The 19742-nt window shown below is 41.9% G+C and overlaps 1 long non-coding RNA gene across 4 annotated transcripts in view; it reads right to left on the bottom strand.

Annotated features, from left to right (window-relative positions):
- The window catches only part of LOC139593504 (uncharacterized), a 70994-nt gene that overhangs the window by 47287 nt on the left and 3965 nt on the right, over positions 1-19742 (bottom strand). For all 4 annotated transcript variants that reach the window (XR_011680327.1, XR_011680328.1, XR_011680325.1 and 1 more), the window contains exon 4: positions 5720-5838. This is a non-coding gene — a long non-coding RNA (uncharacterized lncRNA). The remainder of the gene's footprint in view (positions 1-5719; positions 5839-19742) is intronic.

Here is a 19742-nt window from a genome sequence, read left to right as displayed (position 1 = left end):
AACCACTGCAGCCAAGCCCAGAGCAGGAATCCACCATCCAAGCAGATGGCTGCAACTGCAGGCAGCCAAGAGACCACGTTTCCCTTTCTCGTGGCGGCGTGTGGGTGTTGACAGCATCTCCAGACATAATTCCAAATGGCTGTCAGTTCTGAGCTGCTTGTCTAAAGGGGATGTGTCAGTGCTAATCTACCTCTGAGACAGATTACCCTTCACACTGGAAAAGCTTCCCCTTATTATAATTGCTTTACTCTTAACACTTGCAGATCTTGCCTTTCCTGAGCTCCTTTAACTACGGTTCCCCTCTCGAGGTAGACAGATCTCAAGAATCAAAGACTAATTTGTGCACAGTTTGGGGGTTTGGTGTTTAGTTCCATATGTAGGGCTAATTACAAGCTAGCAGAGGTGGGGTTATTAATTTTTTTTTTTGCTTTATGTTTGTTTACACAACAAATAAAATAAATGTTCATGCTTGTTCTGTGTTTACAGGCAGAAGATTCCACCTTTGGTGCACCACTGTCAAAGCTGTGTAAGGGGTGACCAGGAGGATTCCTCACTCCCAACCATGTCACAGTGGAATTGCTGCACTGGCTTTTCAAGGACAATGCTGATATAAGTTATATGAGCACATGACCTGCCACAATTTAGTGACAACCTCTTAAAATCAGCTACATAAGGCTTAAGGCACAGCTAATCTACACAGAACAGGTGGAAGCTTTCCAATAACCCTTAATCAAATAGAGTGGTGAGCCACGTTTTAAAAAAAGCTGATTTCAGCTAAATCCACAGACTGATACCTGCCCTGGCATTGCTCAATGCAAAAAAAAAAAAAAAAAAAAGGCATTAAGAAAATTAAAGAATGCTTGCAGGGAACAGTGGAGGACTACCCTTAGTCTGCCTCAATACACTTAGATGGTGATTGCAATAAATCAGGCACAGAATGTTTTCATAATGTTTAGTTTGCAGTTACTCCTCTATTAGCTCACATTAGCCTTAAAATTGTTTATGCATTACATCCTGCAGCACAGCAAATTGTCACAGCCTGCTGTACCTCAGACAGGCCCCCAACAAGGCAGGGTCGTGCCAGAGAAACAGCATCAGTTCAGTGTGAATGAGAGAAACGTGCATGGAAACCCTCAGAGCAGTTGGTTCCATCAGAAATGAGCTTTCTTTGACCCACAAGCCAGCAGCACCCACAACAAGGCATGTTACATAAGGCTGTAGTAAGATCAATTAGTGGTGAGGATAAAAATCTATACAATTGCCTTCTAATATTCTTTCCAACAAAGGACATTGATCTGAGAAGGCCTAAAGTGCTTTCATCCCTTTTGTCCACGTGCCTTTCCAGATCCACGTGCCACTGTAATATCTGATGTTCCAAGGAGACAGGCAGATAAAGAGCCTTCTAAAAATCCACATTGTTTTTCTTCCTTGGCTCCATGCCCTGTCACTGGAGCCTTTTCATACCTCTTGGGGATGACAAAAGACTGAGATGCTTTAGCTTGAGGCACCAGTGAAGCTTGGGATGGTGCTTTGGTACACTCATTCCCAGGTGAGCTCATGGACACACAAGTAATTCCCACGTTTTCCTCTGGGGTTATCATTGTTTATTTGCCACGTTATCACAATACTTAGAAAGCTTTATGAGTGTATTTACAGAGAAGACAACCATTAATAACAGGCCTCCAGGGCTCTCCCTTGGAAAACAAGTCACCAAAGAACTCAGCAAATGTTTCTGCCTGTCAGAGGGACAAGGATGCTGTTATGGACTCAGTTCATCATCTCCAGGAGCCCACCCAAGAGCCAGGCTTGTGGCAAACCAATCCCGAACCTTCCTGGAGGCACCACAGCTTGAAGGGCCATATTGCCCTCATAAACTTGCCCTGGACAGCTGTATTTGTGCCTGTGGATCCTGAAAGCAATGTCTACAGGCTGAGAATTCAATGTGAAGAAAGGAGTGTCTCACACACATCATCAGCAGCTGCACACGAGACACTGGCTTGAAATTCCCCCATAATTGTAAAGGGCCCCATGAGAAGAACAAACAAGCCCTGCCATGTTTCCTAATCTTGCTGCACTAGTTATACAGAGAAATGCTCACTCCTAATGATGACACACAAGCTGCTGTAAAGCTTTTCTGCAGCAATGCTGCTGCTTATATCAGCTATTATCCAGTTATTCCATCCTAACAGCGAAGAATCATTTCTGTGCTTTTCATTCTTCCTCCCAGAGGGCAACAGATGTAATAACTTATTCCCTGTCTGGCACATTAGGGCTTGAAAAATTAATGCAGCTCTGCTGAGATTTCCACTTTCTGCTTTACTTAGAGTGCCAAAGCTTTGAATTTTGGTGAGAAAATATTAAGTAATAAAAAGCTTACTTTAAGTTTGTTAATGTACTTGTCTGCTTTAATGCCTTTCCAAAGTTTCCACAAAATAAGTATTTCACTGACTAAACCTCCCAAATTTCTTTTGCCCCTAAGCTATTATCACACAGAATCACTTAGATTGGAAATGACCTCCCACATCATCGAGTCCAGCCTTTGACCAATCACCACCTTGTCAATCAGACCATGGCACTGAGTGAATGTCCAGACACTTCTAGAACATGTAATTATGCTGCCAGAGAATTGAGACCTCTCCTGTTTCACAATTGTGACATAGCAACCAAAATTTAAACACCATTATCAACTGTATGGTGTTAAAACCCAATCCATTAAGAAAACCAATCAGTCACACGTTGCTCTGTGCTTTATGCCTATCCATTCCTTCAAAAACATTCTCCTGTTACATCAGTTCTGTAAAAGAGAGCAGTGGTTCAAAGCAAATTCCACTTGTGTGTTATTGCTCCTGCTCAGAGTGTTCCTTCAGGAGCAGAATGAGTGCTGGAATCTGAAATGCAGGGAACTCTCAGAACTTTGGGCCTGGAAGCCAAAGCTTAGAATTAAACACAGGATTTTACCTGAGACCTTGGAAAAGGCTTCCAAACTTAGGTGCTAGAAGCAAGAATGGGGATGTATGGTTTAAAGCAGAGACACAGAAAAGTTTAGAGTTTCAGAGCACAGTGTTGTAGGTTTGTGTGTCATAACATGATTGGCTAAGAAAGCTTACACTGTAGCATGAGTCCATAAGACAAAAATTTAAGGATTGGGTCAAGAGCATAAATATCCTTGTTGATAGTGTTTTATTGGTCAATAAATCCTTAAAAAGTCTTGCAACTAGGGGTCTTGTGACCTTCTGAACCATGTAGTGAAGATGTGAGCCAAACCCACCCTTCCTGCCTATGCAGAAGATAGGAAAAATAAATTGCATCATGTAAAAAACTCAGAGGTCCTATCTCTAACTCATTCAAAACTCCTTCACAATTCCTCACACATGAGCAGCAAACACTGCAGTTGCTGTGCAAAGCTTGCCTGGGATTTGGAAAACTGCATCACAAGCTTGCAGCACTAAACCAGAGCCCATCCAGTTGAAGATTTCACCCCAGAAGATCCAGATAAACTCACAGAGATAAATGTACCATACCCCTCTGGAGAACCACAGAGGATGGGTTCGTGTACATAAATGTTTCCCTGTAAATTAGCAGCTTCTAACCATTTAGATCACACACCTTCAGCAGGCACACCTCCAAACTGGTTACCTTTGCAAGCAATAACCAGACCTGTATTGGGTTATTACAGTGAAAGAAAAAAGGCAAAGACAAGCAGGATGTGAGCTGAAGAACAAAATCAGAGCTGGGAACTACTTCTCCAACAAAAATGCAGTGTTTTTTCTGCCCTCTCACAGACCTTCACAGTAAGATATTTAAGAGATTAAACAAACAAAAAAGTCGTGACTTGGACTCTATCTGTGCAGAAGACAGTTCTTACTGTCAGAATTCTTGCCCAAAAGGACAGGAAAATCTCAAACTAAATACATAGGTTCAACATGTACTAGGAGCTAGAAAGAAAGTAAGTCCCAGGCAATTTTTCCTATCACTGTAGAGCATTTGCTAATGCTGCTGCTTTGTGTATTCCAAGCCTGCAAGCATGGGAACAGGCATTAACCACACATCATATCAGGCTGTCCTTGCACTCCCACACACAGTCACTTAGGGCTCTTTTCCTCCTTGCATGGAAATCCTCAAGTAATTTCTCCTCTGTCCTCCAGGCTGCTGGCTGGGCCCCAGAGAGTGCTGAGCTTTAAAGAGCACAGACTTCATATTTCCAGTCTCTGGCTGCACTTGTTTCTTTATTCCACAGAGGGATCTCTGTTTCCTTAAAAGCTGGCTTTGCTGATTCAGGCTTCCTCATCTCAGCAGATTTCAGTGCAGAGTTTGATCTATCAGCATCAAAGACATCCCTCTGTTCAGAGCATGCCTCAGCGCTCAGACAATAAGCAGCAGAATAGTTTCAAATGGGGCTAGTGGTTCCCCTGGAGACCAAAGGCAATTAATAACATGTTTTTCTGCAAGGAGCAGAGCTAATGAAGCCTGATTTCCTGCACATCTGAGACATCCATCTTCTCTGCTGTCTGTAAACTGTTAACCCAGTTACTACTGCAAATCGAGCTCCTTTGCCTCCAATCTCACTTGCTGGCCCCACTTTTCCCAACTCCTCCTCTATCATGACAAACAAACATCCACTTGCCTCTTTTTGCTAGCAGGACCCCCAAATGGTCCTCAGCTTCTTCTGTGCACCTTTACTTGTTCCCTCATTGCCAGACAAACACACTGTGCCCAGAGCCGTGTGGGTACTCAGACTGCTGGCAGGCAGAACAAGGAATGTTTCCACCTTCACCAAAGGCACACTACAGCACGTGCCAAAACAGTGATTTTAATGAAAACCATTGGCACTTCACAGCTATGAGTCCCCAGCTCAGGCAGAGCTGCCAACTTTGCTTGGAACAGGCCAATAAATACAGAAGTTATCAAGAAGTGTTGGATGAGCGGGACAGAAGAAAGAAGAAAAAGTGTGAGTGCAAAAATTTTTCTCTGAAGCTCAGGCAACAAAAAGAACAAAGAAGTCTTTCAACAATTCAGCTGTGACCCTGACTCAGGATTTAATAAGAACTACTGCAGTTGTGCCACTGACCATCTCTATTTTTTCAGATAAAGAAGTGAACACTAATTTTATTAGTACGTAGATCACAGTGGCTGAGTCCCACTTAAATAAACAAGCTACAAGATGAACGTAAGTTGATCAGACTAACAATAAAGAGACTCTAATTGGAGCAATTTCCTCCCCCTCAAGCATATGATTAAACTGGATTATTCCCTACCAAATGGTCCAGAAGTGCACTTAGTCCAAGGAAGGCCCTGGGCCCTGCTGTGCAGCTGCCCAAGGGACTCGTCCTCTGGGCTCCCTTGGGTGTTACTTCTGAGCACACCACTCAGCCCTAGTGGCAGGAATATAAGTGGGTAATTATTTTCATTTAGAGTTGCTAACCAAGATTTTTAAGCCAAATCCTTCAAATTTGGCTTAAAAAAATTTAAGCCAAACTAGAAACCACTGTTAGCTGGGGTTTAGAACCATACAGATTGAAGTGCCCAGTGCCCATGGGAATGCTTAATGCCATTGCTATCCTCCATGCACAGGATTAACAGGACTGCACCCTGCCTTCAGCTGTGTGCTTCTGTGAGCAGTTTGGAGTGGGAGCTGAGGAGACCTTGCAAAACAAGCCTCCAAGAGAAGAGTTTTCATTTAGCAAGTGGCAACTCAGCCAAATGATGAGATGCTGCCTACCTCCCAGAGAGCAGCCTTCCTCCAGGTCAGGGCACACTGGCATTGCTGCTGCTGGCAGTCGTGACTGCATCAGCTCCTTGCAGTTCTCTTTCTTCCTGTTTTGAAATCCAGCTCCATAGCTAAAAAATATCAAAGGAGCATAGCATCACTAAGAGCATGATGGCAGTAACTTAGACTTGAGATTCAGAGGAGCTCAACTCTGGTTCTTCTCCCCCTCATCCCCCCAGTAGATGCAAACTGCCATAAGGATTTAAATCAGCTGTACCAATTCTATGTGGAAACAAACAGAATAAATGCTCTCATTCTCTGCAACCCTTTCAGACACACAGCATTTATTTAAACAGGACAGAGGCTACCCTGTCCACTGCTGCTTTATGTGATCAATTGAAATTATGTAAATAGATGTTGCCACTCTGATCAGATCATTTACACTTTTGTATTTCGTGCTCTAAGCACAGGGGACTACTGAATTTTCTGAGGGGAGAAAACTTCTGGATTTTTAGTTTACTTTGGTCATGTTCTAGGTTGACCTCTATCTAGTGTTAAATTGTGCTACATTATAGTCATTGGCTAGCAGCTCTTGTATTTGTAAAAAATAAATATTTACAAGAGGAAAGAGATTATTTCATTTCCAAGACAGAGAGTTCTGCAAAGGAATTTATTAATACACCTGCAAAGCCAAGGAGAAATATTTCACAGCGGCACTGATGGAAAAGCTCTGACTGAGGATTTACAAACCATGTGTGAAACTATTTCAGACAGTTCTTAATCACTAGCTTAAAAATCAGCAGGCCCTCTGAATGTCACTGGTATCAAGGTGAATGTCACATACTGCAGAGGATTTTTTTTTTTTTAATTGGCAATGCTTGAAACGGGCAGGACAGATTTTTTTAGGCTATCAGAAAGGTGCAGAAAATACAGAACTGATAGAGTGTCATGCTGCACTCACTGCAGAGGCACCCTGTCACAAAACATTTATTGGAACCCGAGAAAATGTGCAGAAAGTTTTGCTTTGACTTGGAGAGGGAGGGATATAAATGTCTTTTTGGATCACCCTTGGACTACGTGTCGTGCCTTCACTGCCATCCACACAGAGAGCAGCAACAGCTGAAAGGAGAGGGGGAAACTGCTCTTGTCTTACCCTTTATTTTTCTTCTTCCTCCTTAAAAAAAAATAACTAAATACAGAAACCCCATCATCTCTGATGATATCCCTGTTATTATAATGAGAGATGTGAAAATGTTCCCTCAAGCACCAAAATGGGCAGGATTCTTACTAAATTGTTTCAGAGGAGACCAGAACAGTCTTTGGAAAGAGTCACTAGCTGTGCACACAATCATCTGCAGCACGCAGAGCATTAGGATATAATTTATGTTTATTAGTCTTTGTGGGGTGCAATAAATCATTGTTTTCATTTGTAGTGCATTATTACAGGAGTGATTTAACTGAGGAGATTCTTGCTCGTGGCCTACAGGAGTGAAAGGTTAATGGCATAATGAATTCCTATAAAACAAATAGTAGACTTTGGCCATCCTTCAGCCAGCAGGAGGTAAATTAGCAGGTAATAAAGTGTGTTTGCAATCTGCATTCACAGGCCAATAAATAACATGCAGGGGCTGGTTCTACCTGCTTCTGTTGACAGGGCATTACTGGGACTATACAGCTTCAGAGCATCTAAGAGAGGCACAGAGAGCAAGAGGGAGCTGATTTTGCAGTATCCTGACTTTTAGCACTGATATATATCAGATATTACCAGAGAGGCATATCTAGAATATTATAGCAATGCTCATAAATTCCACATTGCCTTGTAATAAAGCACGGCTTCTACATGTGGCAAATACACATTCCTGTGGTCCCTTCAGCTTGTGACATTTACTCTGCCATCCCATTAACTGGTGGCATTTCATTCTGGTAATGGAATAGCTGAGGGAAATAAAACCTCAATATGCAGCACCACTCTGAAGGCCAAAAAAACCCCCCATCCTAAAATAATATGCTGGCTCTCACCATGCAAGCTAAACATATTATCAATATATTTCTGTGAATAGGCATTAATTGCCATTCAGTCAGCAAGGCTAAGGCAATGTGTTGGTGCTCTCCTGCTACAATAAATACTGATACACTGCAATGCATTTAAATCAAAGTATTATTAAAACAGGAGAGGTGGGTTTTAAGCTGGGATTGTATTCTTTGCCCTAACTGGTCTCAGCTTTCCCTTTTCTTGCCAGTATTAGAGGAAAACAGATCCCCAGTCAATTCCTGGCTCTTGTTATTCATGGTTCTGTGCTACACAAGATGCAGGACCTGTGTAAGGGGTATTGCAGTGAATCCCAAAGCTGAAAGTAAATTCAGCAGCTTTGTTCAAGTTTGGTTTTGTTCTGTATTTCCCAAGGAAAGTATTTTCTGACAGGTAACCAGAGGTTTGGGATAATATTTTAAATCCTTTTGCCCTGAAGAGAAAAAAACTAAGCCAAGTGTCTGAGGGTATTAGGATGTTGATCTCTGCTGCCTGAACCGATCATATGGGGATTTTTGAAAACCTCATTCCAAGGCCTGTGCACCTGCAATGCAATCCACCCCAGAGACTTGCCTGCACTGCAAAATGAAACTGCTGAATTAGGCCAAGTGATGCCAACCAAACAAGATCCAAGGTTTCCTCAGGGCGCCACAGGTCCCAAAATACAATTACTGCTTGCATTTGGTGGTTTTTTTCCTGAAAACTACCTATGGGGACATGCACATCCATGCTCTTCTAGCACATGGAAGTGGCAGAGGCTGCAGGGACAGTGCTGGGGACACAGGCAGAGCCCATGCCACTGCCAGCAATCCAGCAGTGGGACACCCCAAATTGCTCCCCAGAGTTCTCAGCAGAGACTGACACCAGGCACAGGTTAACAGCACATGACAGAAATCACAAAGCCTCCTCTTAAGCTATATATTATATATATATATATATATATATATATAATAGATAAAATATTATATATTATAAAACTTCATATTTATACTTAATTTTACTAATTTTAGTAACTATATTACTGTCAGGGCAGTTACTTCTGTGTTATATAACTTTATGGATGTAAAGTCTCCTCTCTCCTGCTGAGAGAGGAAAAAATTCGTATTTAATCTCTTTGCATCATCCCAAATGACATTCTCATCTGGGAGCTGATTAAAAGAAACAAAACACCAAACAAAACAGATCAAAAAACTGTACCAGTCAGGCCCTAAGTACTTCTATCCTTCAAGAAAACTTCATAGAATAAAACTTGGAACAAAATTATGGTTATCCTACTTTGGTACTTGAGTGAGGGTATGGAAAATGACCTCTCTTGAAGTGACAAAGCATCAGGAAAACAAATGATGCCACCACAGTGATAATAATGCCACTGAATTGTTTTGATGAGAATAACAACTGCCCTGTGTGACAACTGCAGACAGATCAAGGAATATCACGAGTCAGTCCACACCTTCTTTGCTTTCCTTTGATTTTAGTTTGCTGTTCCTGTCACTCCAGCCTCAGTGTTAATGTTAGGCTTATTCTTACAGCAGTTCAAGAAGATAAAATGGCTTTATCTACAATATGCAGTACCTCTGGGATGATTGTGCTATCCAGAACATGCAGTATCTCTAGGATGATTGTGCTTTTTGTAAAGCAATATTTACCCAATGAAGTTTGGAAGAATTCTTGTCTTGCACTCACTGGTCTTATTGTTGAAGGGGTGCCTCATTGCTTACATACCCACATCAGTGGAACCAATAGTGGCTTTTTATTCCTCCAGTATTTATCACTTTTAAATAGACAAGATGTGACTCAGAATGTGGGTTCAGGGCTTTTATCAGGTTTAGATAAAAGGGAGCACTCAGGGGCCCTGCTGGATCACGGGTGCAGCAACCAGCTCCACAAAATGCTCTACTTCTGTTCTGTTTCAAAAACACACCACTGTTGTGACTGGTGTAATAGCAAACAGGTAATTATAGACTGTGATATTGTTTTAATTTTGAACATTGCCTTTTCCACCAGTGCCACAAACAAATATATTTGTGTATATATTTGTTTCTATTTTGAAATGGTCGTAACAACCCTTGCATTTAGTTTGTGATTTTTTTACCACCTGTGTGAGGAAGTTTCTAACTTTCTTTAGGTAACCCACTGTGGAGAATATGCTACAAAATATGAAACAGAGCATACTGGTTATGGTACCACACAAATATTAGGACTATTATTCTGTGAGTCTGTTGGTTACAATTCTCAGGCTGTGCTGCATAAGTGCACCATTCAGGCCAAAATAATCATTTTGTCAAGAGCAACAGAACTACAGCACATTCTGAAACTGGGACTGGCATCTTAAAATCTATCCCTGAGCCATTCAAGCTGGAGCTGGGAGCTGAGGACAGGGAGCCATTCTGAGGCTGCTGGCTGGAAACCCTGCCCTCAGACACATGCACATGGTGCTTGGACAAGGTTTCCTGAGTGCTCCCCTCCCTCAGCCCCATCTGCTGCCATGGCATGGCGCCTGCCCGCCCAGGATGGAGCCAGTTTGCTCAGTGCCAAGCAAAATGAGTTTAGATGGGCAGTTTGAGAGCTGTGCCTCTTCTACACAAAGCCCCTCCTCTTAAGGGCACCGGTACGCAGGTGCCAAATGGCGCTTCACACTTGGTGGCATCTGCTGGTGCCCATGTGCCAAGAGCACAGCACCTAAATGGAGATGGTAACAAAGAGGGGAATCTCTGCTCGTGACTGCCAGAGCTCAAACATGAAGCCATCAGGACAGCACAGGGTATCAAACAGTGGCAAACTCCATCAGAGCCTCAGAACAGCCTGCTCAAGGATAAATCGCAACTCAGGATTAGATCAGGAAACAAGAAGCTCGTGATGGTGAAAAGGTCCAGAACACGGTTTTGCACCTGCCAAAAGGACTATAAAGCACCCAGAACTTCATTACCCTTGTGTACATGCTCTCCAGTACATTTACAGAGGAAGATTTAAAAGTGTTCTGTTAAAACCCATTCAAATGCAAAGGCACAAATAAAAGCCAACACCAACCAACCAAAGTCTCACTAGAAATTCCTGAGCCTGTCTTCCATTTACCTGCATAGATGTTTATGCTCTACTTACCCCCTTAATGGCCCAACATGTTAAATAGGTGTCTATTGCAGACCTCATAAGCAGAAACAGATCCCTTTGCTTTCCTTCTGAGGCAGAAGATTACAAATACTTGGAGACTCCCCTCAAAAGACAAGAAGGGAGAGCTGATAGCTTTTCCTGCAGCTTCCTCCTTGCCTGGCCTCCCTTACCAATAAGCTTCTGGCTCTCATTTTCCCCCTGCTCAGAGGCTATAAATCACAATGGGTTATAATTAAATGTTATTTCTTTGTATGGCTTCTGCATCAAAAAGATGTTTGTGTTACATTAGGAACTGTACACACACACACCCTGAAAAACAGTTTCTCCCATAAAAAGCAAACAGTCCTGTCTAGACAGAGGTGTCCCAGGTGCTGCTCATCAGCTCCTTACTCCTCCCTCCTAAGAGGGGAAAGAAGACTAAATGAGAAAAACCTGTTGCCTGTAGCTTGCCACTTTCTAAAGAGGTCATGGATCCAGGGAATTCTCATGCTTGTATAAAGAGCAACACACAGAACTTTAATTATGACTCTCTAGACCAGCTAATGTCTTTCTAATGCTTTGACTGGGATAAACAAAAAACTCTCCTTCTTTCTTTTCCCTCCCTCTCCCCTTTTTGTCAGTCTGTCCATATCTCATGACCCAGACAATGAGGATGGGGCCATGCTGAGCCATGGCAAAGGCTCACCCAGTCCCTGTCTGCTCTGGCAATGACCCACAGGGTCTGGTTGAGTAGATCAAGGGGATCCTTTCCTACAGGAATTATAAAACTTAAACTTTGTAAAGGAAACTTCCCAGTGTGACCACTCAGGAGGCACTCTGGCAGTCACACTCCCAACACCAGAGACCTTCCCTGCTGGCACCACACACCCAGCAGTGCCCCACTCAACATCTTGCACACCCCGCTAACAGCCAGACCAGGTGTGCTTTAGCAGAGTCCCAAACATCCCAGTCTTCAAAGTAATTAAATCTTGATGCAGTAACTAACTTACAAAATATTATTATTATTATTATTATTATTATTATTATTATTATTATTATTATTATTATTATTATTATTATAACAACTAGTGTTGTTGTTGAGCCTGAGCTAGTGCCTTTGAGGAGGGACCCAGAGCAAAGCACCCACTGGGTTTTTATTCCCTCACAGCCCCAGCAGGCACAAGTCTTGCTCTTCCCCCAGGCTCCTGCTGTGTCCCTGGGTGTCCCTCACCTGGCCACAGGTGCCTGTGTCCTTTGTTGGGCACAGGTTCTCAGCCTCTTGCCTCAGGGTCCCACATGGAGCCTGACCTGCAGCTCCTCTGCAGCTGCACCCCAAGCTCCCTGCACCCAATGTACTCCCCAGCAACATCCAGAGATTCAGCTTTTATACCCCTTTCTGTCCTTGTTGCTGCTGTTAGGCTTTTCACTCTAATTTTTCCTTTGCTAAGGTTTTCACAAGTGATTCTTCTCAGCAACGTTTCTTTTTTAATACAAGTGCACTATTTTGGTAACACCTTTGGTATTTCAAAAAGAAATCTTAATGAAATCTCTTCTACTCTAGCTGCCTGTAATATATTTAAAGTGTTTGCACCTTGTCTGAAGGAAGTGTTATCCCACTCATAGATCAGAAAGTGGAAGCACACAGCCCAAGCACATTACTCACCCCTTTCTCACCCAAGCTGTCCCTGGAACCAGCACCTCAGGCAAGAGGAATCCATCTCATGGTGACACTGACAGGACACAGCAGGAGCAGCCCGGGCTGAGCTCAAACAGCCTCCCTGGCAGGGTGGGGGATCCCAGGTGGGGCTTGTCAGGGCCACCTGGGGGCATTAGTGCCCCTCCTGCCCTGCTGCTGCTCACCTGCATTAGTCATGCATTCAGCTGAAATGCTGTGTCACTTACCCAGACTGCTCTAACTTCATTGTCCCAGGTGCTGCAAATTATTCAGTACCTCTTAAACACCTTTTGCATACCCAAGTCATTCCCCTGGCTCCCCATACAGCTCTCTTTTCTCTCTGTAATTAGGTGATTTTTACCCTCCCAACCTCAGGTACCCCATCCTGTCTCCAAAACAGCTTTGATCAAGCCAGTTTTAGACTTCCACAACCACACCTCAGCTAACTCAACTGCTATTCAATTCAATGGGAATATTAAACAAGGCCTGAGTGGTTTCACCAGGAGCAGGATCAAGCCTGTGATCTTGTAACTGCTGAAACTCCTGTTGCAACTAGCAAATGTGTCACCTCCTGGCAGCCCAACCATATTTAAGGAACACTTAAATATCAGTATTATTTACTTCTAAGCAAGGTGTAGCAGTCCTGTTGCTTTCAGAATGACTTTAGCACGTGCTGAAATTTAAGGACAGGATGAAATATTTTCCTGAGGCAATAATATATATTTTAACTACCTTTAATTGCAAGAATTGGCAAATATGTCTTTCACACTCTACTATCTGTCACGTATGCTGGATTGCCAATAGCTACTAGCATTTTTCCACTTTCAGCATGCTGCCATTTCAGCAGCACAGACCGTGCTGTTGTTTTTATTCTCCAAAACAGCCTGACTTTATGATTCTGTTCATTTCACACCTGGCAACACAGAAAATGCAGAGGTAATAGAGGGGAAATCCTTTAGCAATCAGGAAAATGACTAGAACTGCAGTGGAGATGTGTGTTATTTTCTCAAGCAGCAATAAAACGCGTGTGAATTTTCAAGGGAGCTACAAGTCATTGTTTGCTACAGTGACATGCCAGCAAATGCTCATGTTATCCTTTAATAATATGGAAGATAGCACTCATCATAGCCCTCCCAGAGCAAAATACCAGGGAGGCAGGTGTTGCAATATGAAGTAGCTCAATGTGAAATATGTGTAACGCGCTGTTGATGCTAGAAACAGATTTTCTGTGTCTGAATATAAACACAAAAGCTCAGAAACATACACAGGCACACAAATGCATGCTCCCCTATTGCTTGGAACAGGGAAAAGGCATGGAATGCTCTTTTACTTGAAGCATGATGGAAAGCTTAGGTTCTGAAAAATAAGTCCAATTTCCTGTCTGTGGTTTCAGGATGGTTTTTGTTTTGGTCACAGTGTCTTCTAGCTTAGTCTGCTCTAGTAATGGCAGGTTTCTTGCTGAGCCTGGAAAAATGACCTGCATGATTTCCAATAGGTATCTGTAGGAAAAAGCCTACTAAACATTCAGCATAATCTAAAGAGTGGTTTATGCAGTCATTTTTAATCAGCAAAGCAATCTACTACAAATCAATTCCCTAAAAGAGGGAATCCCTTGTTGTTATCATGAATGCAGACCCAACCCATCATCCCCAGGGTGGATGGCAGAGGTGAGGAACCAGAGCTTGGGTCAAGTTCAAGTTCCCCGGGCTGAATTTCTGCAAGATAACCAGAAAACACATCTAAAAAATGCAGTGGGAGAGAGGTCAGGTCTAGATAAACCCAGGAGTCCTTGTCTTCGTCAGATAGGTGGAGGAAAGAAGGAAAAAAATCCCCCAAGACGGAAGACACAGAATAAAAGAACAGAACCTCAGCAGGGATTAGATCCAAGTCCTGTGATGGACAAAACAAAGGAAGCTCTTCTTCACAACTCTTTCACATACTCCTGACTTGCCTCAAATTCATTTTCTGAACTCTTAGCAAATAAATTCCTCTGCGTGTTGCACCACAAAAATATATTTTAAAAAATCCCTGGTGATTTTATATAATTTGTAGATGTTGTCATCTCAGTTATGCAAGAAAACTTTCTCCCCCAATCTTTCATTTAATGCTCCAATAAATATTGAGATTGCAATGAACCAGTTCTTCCAGCCCAGTATATGCTGAAAAACTGTTTCAGAGTACAGAAAGTGTTCCTGTAAAACATATAAAGGGATTCAAATGCAGATTAATTGCTTAGTAAAGCACAAAATAATGAGGAAAAAGATTAATAAAATTAAGCAGTAAACTGAATATACTTACATGAATATTTAATTTCTTTAATACACATTTATCATATAAATTTGGTAATATTGAATAAATGCATTCCTAAAAGCTCCAAAATGGTCACACGATTGACATATGAGAGAATGTAAAACTTCTGTGAGAAAAATGTGTTTAGTATTATTTTAGAAAAATGTATCGTTTATTTTGTAAGGAATCATTATCCCATTGTTTCTAGTAAAGGCTTTTGCTTTATAAGCCTACCCTTCCAAAAATATAATGTGCAAAAAAAAGCACATATTCTAATGACTTTATGCCTTATTTTTTCAGTGAAGGGCAAAGCCTGTAGGGGCCTTAGGGAAGGCAGGCAACAAATGTCATCTTTCTTTTCATATAATTGTATACCCATGTGCTTTATGTAATCAAAATGAATACTTCAATTTGTTACATATTTTGCTGGAGGAACAGAAGGCATATGGAAAAAAAAAAAAGCCCCAGGGGCAGATGATCTCACTCACCTGGAAAACAATGCGCGTGTTAATAGAGTAATCTGTTAATTAAAGATTCCGAGAGACGTCCACCAAAAGCCATTCATTTCTGAACTACCACTTCCTGGAGTTAAACAAGATCCCTGGTAATTAGGAGCTGTATTCTCCCAGTGCCTGGGCCGTGGCTGAGTGCAATCAATCTGACAAGTGTCCCCAGAGTTCCCTGGGTGCAGCAGATGGCCCGCACAGAGCGCCGCGCACCGCCGGCCTGAGAGAGATGGAACAATTTCATGGAACAATTTCACGGAACAATTTCACGCCCTTCACCGCGGCTCCCAGACACGGCGCTCCACTGAATTATCCTCAAGTTAAGCTCCTTACTGGCACAGGAACACAAAACAGGGATGACAGCAGAAGACAAATAAATACTCATTTATAAGACTTCGAGCGCGGTCAATGTTTGGTTTGGTTTTTTTTCAGGGTTGCTCCAAACATGAGTAGTGATGCTTCAGCTCACTGTGGCAATGGAACTTGGATGTGGCATTCACATTCTCTGGAAAAATCCCTGTGCCCAGGATTTTTCTCCTGGGAAGCTGAGAGGCCTCAGAGAAAAGGAAAACAATTCTCATCTCATTTGCTTCTCCTGTGTTTTGCTCCTTTGGAATGTGTTTGGAGATTGTTTATCCAACAGGTAGTTGGATAAAGAGAGTTTGGGGTTTTAGAATACAGTAATAAATATAAAGCAAGATGGAGCTTTTAGGGTGGAGGCAGGTTGTTCTTCTTTACCTTCTTCTTCATGGGTTTGGGTGGTATTTTGTAACAGAGATAAGAAAAAACAAACATCTAAGCCTGAACACAAACTGTTGTGATTGTTTCATTGGATTCTGGTGTGAGCTGTTTCAACTCTTTGGCCAATGAGTGCCAAGCTGTGTTGACACTCTGAAAAGAGTAACGAGTTTTCATTATTATCTTTGTAGCTTTGAGTAAGTATCTTTTCTGTTTTCTTTAGTATAGTATAGTATTCTTTAATATCATATAGTATCATAAAACGAAAAATTAGCCTTCTGAGAACATGGAGTCGATTCATCATTCCTACCTGCCGTGGGGATCCCTGCACATACAATACTTGGCCATAAAGATACCTGGGAATACCTTCCATTTCAACTTTGCAGCATCACCTTACAAAACTTAACTAAGGTTTGTTCTTTTTTTTTTTAACAAAAAAGAATTACTGCTTTCCACATTGAGAACTCAAATGTTGGAGTACTGGATGCTGAGAAGTTTAGACTTTTGTGCTGACAGACTCTGACTCCCAGGAAAGCACTGCATTTGACCTGAGGCTGTGGAAAAGCCTTCCAAAATTGATTGATAGCAACTGGGATTGCAGGTATGTAGTTGGTTAGAAGTGCGTAATATCACAGGGTGGAAAACTTAGAGTTTGGGGTTTTAGAATATAGTAATATATATGAAGCAAGATAGAGGTTTTAGGGCAGAGGCAGGTTGTTCTTTTTTACCTTCTTCTTCCTTCTTCTTCATGGGTTTGGGTGATATTTTGTAACATAGATAAGAAAAAACAAACATCTAAGCCTGAACACAAACTATTGTCTCAAGTGCCTTCAATCCTGACCTCAACAGAGGTAGAAAAAAGAAGCCAAAAACCAGCACCCAAATAACTCCAGTTTTGTTTTAAAAAGAAACAAACAGAAGTGACTACCTTGCACTCACTGCAGCAATATCAAACACAAGGGAAATAACCCACAGGTGTGTGTTATTCAGGAAAGCCCCGATTCCAAGGCTTTCCAGGGGGCTTTTTAGGTTCCTGGGCAGGAAGAGGCAAGAATTGTTCTGGTTGGAATGGTAGTGTTTGGTTTTCATTCCTGCTGCTGCTGTTGGCTGTGCTCCCAGATTTTTCCCCATGTGTGGTACTGGGTTCTCCATCCTTCCTGAGGCAGGAAACCAAAAGGATGAAAGGAACTTGTATTGAGCAATGGCATTGGAACCAGGGGTTATTTTTAAAAGTGCACTTCCAGATGCGAAACGTAGTGGGAAGGCAGAGCTAATAGCTCAATGAGAGACTGGGGAACTGCAAGGTACAGTTGCTTCTATTTTTAATGGAGGAATTTGGCCAAAGCCGTGGGCAGATCATATTTGAATCATAAGTAATCACAGCAGAGCTTCCTCTTGGCAAGTTGATAAGAAACACTTAAGATTCCAAAAGCTCCATTGTCTGGTTCCCCAGAAAAACCAGGAAATTCTGTACCAAAGACAACTCACAGTTTGTATTGTAATGATTCTTGGGGCTTTCTCAAACAAAAGCATCAATGCAGAGCTATTCTTATTTATGGCTCATTTCAGGTTTAAGCATCACCTATCACATGTGCACCCTCTTGCAGCAGGGGCTGGTCTGTGCTTCCTCACCAAACTGTTTATGAAGGATTGTCCCTTTAAGTAAGCTTATAAATTTACTGTTATAAAATTTAACAGTTGACGTTAAGAACAAGATGTTCTTTTTGCATTAATATAAGATTTCCCACATACAAAATTATATTTATAAAAGCATAGCTGTCTTTAGTGATTAAATCATAAAATACTCATTTCTAGACATAAAAGCCCTAAATCTGACATTCTAATTGTTTGAATCAAATGCATGTTATGCACCAGAGAATGTACAATGAATGTGGATACTCCTAAACACTAATCCATTGCAAAGTCATTTTGCTGTAGTAAGCATTTAAAGGCAGAGTAATTAAAGTTGACATGACAATAACATAGCAGGAAGGTTGGTACACTAAACCCAGCATGGAAGACAAGATAGCCCATGAAAACATATGGTAAATAATGGTATTCTAGATGCCAGATAATCAGTGCTTCTGGAAAAAGTGACAAAAGGTTCAGCATTGCAGTAGCAAAATGCTTCATGTGGGGAATTGAGAGTTTATATCTGGCTCTTACCACTAGAGAGGTTTTATCTTTCTGTGTTTGCCACGTGTCTTGAGAGCTCAGTGATTCTGATATTTCCCCTCTCTTTCTGTACTTATATTTACTTTTGGCACTTGTCTTGATGTCAGCCATTGGGAACTTTCAATATTGGCTCACTTTGCAGCTCTGAGAAGTGTGTTTCTTTACAGTGAAGAGGTTGCTTTTCCCTAAGCTTCCTGGGTGCTTTGTCATACCTTGCTTGACTTAAAAGAAAAAAAACCCAATACTCTGCGAACACAAGCAGCCTCGCTTTTCTACTCCAACAGTCAGATGTGGAAGTGAGCCCAGAATCCCCCAAACCCACCACCTTCTCCATATCAAAACTGACAGATAAATTTTCCTTCCTTGCCTGCATCCTGCCTCAGCAGCCTCCCTTAATGTCCCTTTTGCTTCAGGCTGTGGCTGAACACAAACCCTTCACCTGTCCATCTCACAATCTCTTTCAACTTGGACAGTTTTTCTTAAATCTGCAATGGCCAGAGGGAATATATTTAGAGCACAACTGACACATCAAAACAACATGCTGAATTTTTCCAAGTTTCATTCCACAAGGCAGATCAACACGCAAGGAGGAAATTCCTTATTTTAACACCTTTCCTTGAATTATAAAATCACTGAGGTTGGAAAGGATCTCCAAGATGGTTTTGAGCTCACCACAAAAACATGTCCCCTGCTGCCACATCCACACCCTGTTTTTGGGCACTCCCAAGTGAAGGGTGACCAGGGAGAGTGGGGGCCTGGAGATGCTGTCCCATGTTCACTCAGACACTGTCACTTCAATGGGAGAGGAACAAAGGGAAAGCTGCTCTAGGAAACAGAGGGGAGACAGAGTGAATGGATTTTCCAGTAACCTGCTCATTTTCCTGATGAGCAACTGTGGGGCCTCTTGCTGCAGGGGTCTGCAGAGAATCCCACTGCAAACTGCCTGCTCAGCAATCTCTGTCTTACACATCTGTGCTGCACAGAAATATTTGCGACTTCAGGCAAAAGTGCAAGCATGTTAGCTTTGCACCAAAATGAAAAGCCTGAATGCAATTACATCTTCTAGAAAACTAATGCATGTGCAAATTAAAATTAAAAAAAAAAATGCATTACTGGGCTAAGATGAATCTGTTCGTTCCAATTTCTTTGCCTAAGCTGTTCATCGGTGGGAAATGCAACTAACATTAAATACATTTTTCTTTTGTTTCTACATAGAAATATTTTTAAAGAGAAATCTGACTGAAAGCCATGGAGCCTACTCCTCAAATTTAATCTGTGAGCAGTGTTTGGGAATATTTTTTAAGGCTACAAACAAGCTGTGTTCTTATGGCTGCTGGCAGAGCAGCCAGTAAATCAATGCCTGGCAAATCAATAAGATGATCTAAGGGGACCAAGAGAACAACTTGAAACTTGAGATGTTGAACCAAAGTGAGAACTGTTCTGCCACTGTAACTGAACTGCATCTTAAATTACTTGGATGAATAAAGGGGTTTTGAAAACCTTTGACCCATTCAATTTGATAGAATACAATTTAAC

Source organism: Agelaius tricolor, unplaced genomic scaffold (genome assembly GCF_023055355.1).
Source record: "Agelaius tricolor isolate 1412-34295 unplaced genomic scaffold, bAgeTri1.0.p SCAF_10, whole genome shotgun sequence".
Taxonomy (NCBI): Eukaryota; Metazoa; Chordata; class Aves; order Passeriformes; family Icteridae; genus Agelaius; species Agelaius tricolor.
The sequence above is the reverse complement of the archived record's forward strand: the minus strand, read 5'-3'. Positions and strand labels throughout refer to the sequence as shown.